This window comes from Pseudophryne corroboree, chromosome 6 (assembly GCF_028390025.1).
Source record: "Pseudophryne corroboree isolate aPseCor3 chromosome 6, aPseCor3.hap2, whole genome shotgun sequence".
Lineage (NCBI taxonomy): Eukaryota > Metazoa > Chordata > Amphibia > Anura > Myobatrachidae > Pseudophryne > Pseudophryne corroboree.
Genome location: NC_086449.1, coordinates 474,503,810 through 474,505,806, shown reverse-complemented (window position 1 = coordinate 474,505,806; position 1,997 = coordinate 474,503,810). Strand labels below are relative to the sequence as shown.

General features: G+C 43.2%; 1 pseudogene; it reads right to left on the bottom strand.

Moving 5' to 3' along the window:
• Positions 1-989: 989 nt before the first annotated feature.
• LOC134937870 (5S ribosomal RNA) lies at positions 990-1,108 on the bottom strand (annotated as a pseudogene).
• Positions 1,109-1,997: the final 889 nt, after the last annotated feature.

Genomic DNA, 1,997 nt, shown 5'->3' with positions numbered 1-1,997 from the left:
TTCTTGCACCCAGGCAGCTGTAGACTGCTACCAGATCTGTGCAAACTGAAGAAGTCGGTTCCCTATCCTTTTGGAGTCCCCCAGAAGGAGACCTGCACCATCATGCTGATGGCTTATCCTCTGGTTTGGAAGCTGGCCCTCTGGTTGCCTTTGCCTTACCAAACTTATTGTATTGGGGCTGTTGTGTTCCTTTATGACAGACAAGGCCGAAACTGGACCCCTAGGTATGGGGTTATATGTGGAAGGAAACGTGACCTTCTTGGAGTCTGTTTCTGACTCCAGAATATCTGTTAACTCCTTCCCAAACAGAAACGTCCAGCCAAAGGCAAAGTTTCCAGAACATTCTTTGATTCTGAATCAGCTTTCCATGTAAGCCAAACTGCTCTTCAAGCAGCTATTGTTAATACTTATGCCGTAGAACATTATTGGAGGAAGAGAGATGCAGATGCACACTCTTAGCACTAAGAACACTGATAGTAAAAATAATTTAAATAAACGCTCACAATTAACATGGAGTATAATTAAAGTTCTTAGCACACATTTGCGCAAATATGCGGGCCCATGTACTGCGGCCATGTGACTTCATCACATGGGTCCCTAACATCCCTAATATCACATTCTATAAATTTATACAGGAGTTACCTCTAAATAGGGCCTTATCAATGTGTGATCTGAAATGCAGGAACCCAGCTAATTAAAACACCTGAGGGTGAATGGGAGGAGTGCCAATCCAGAGGAAGGAAGCCTTGCTTTCCAGCGTACAATATATACACAAATATAGTGGGAAAAAAGGATGTGCAATCCAGGTTCCCCCCTATCTTCCTCCAGCATAGTATTAGAAACCTCAGCATGATAGCACCTCTTGATATCTTTAGTAAAAGGATGTGCAATCCAGGTTCCCCCCTTTTTTCTAGAACATTAGTGTCCATATGAGCTTCTTGCTCCCTTGCAGGCGCTGAACACCTGTCTTCCAGTACCTCAGCCCAGTGCACCTACAGCACCTGGTATTCCAAGGTGGTCTCCCATCCAAGAACTAACCAGACCCAACACTGCTTAGCTTCCAAGATCTGGTGAGATTGGGCCTATCCAGTGTGGTGTGGCTGTAGATTGGAAGATGAAGTCATGGCTGGCCTTATGACTGCCCCAGACAGAGACAATATGGTTTTCAGAAAACCATCCCTCTTTTGACGTTGACGGCAAAGGCCATATAGATTTTTGCACTATCAATGATATGCGTATCTACTTTAGGAGGCACTTCCTATTTTTAAACAGTCACCAGTTGGAAAGGGATATTTGGAATCCCATTACTGGGAACCTATATTCCTTATTGGGTATAGCCCAAACCTTTTCCATGATTTCCATCAGCTGCTGGGGTCCCCCACGAGGAGGCCTTATTTCTTTGGGACGTTTAAACCTAGGTACCTTATTTTTAACACAGGCTCTGCTGATCCTCTGAGGACAGAAAGGCCTTTACTGCTCTCATTTCAGCTATATTCACTGAGAAGATACCCTCTACCTGTTCTTTGCATGCCAAAGTAGAGTATGTAGAGCTTTCATCATCTGATGAATCATCATGTGTAGCCTGTGCAGTTGATGATTTATTTACACTTGGTTTATCAGCTTGTTTTATTGGAGAAGCTGTTGGGGATACCGTAGGTAGAGAGCTGCATGTATGGGTTAATAGTGAACCCTATTCCTGGTATTGATGCTGTAGGAATTAACCTTTCAGCTATACTGGGCAAGGTCTGTGCAAACATCACCAAAAGGGGATCTATCTGTACTTGACGTAGATCAGGGATCTGCCTTGTATTATGCTGAAAAGCAAACCATTTTACATATAAACCATCCAGTACCAGATCAGAGAGAATAACACAGTTTTTGCAAGACAACATGATGAGTGTTGGTGTTACTGTAAGTGTACTCTCGTCACTTTTGCTGCTCTTAGACATGATAAATAATCAGCACTTTCACAGTGTACTACACAATTTGTGACTGTA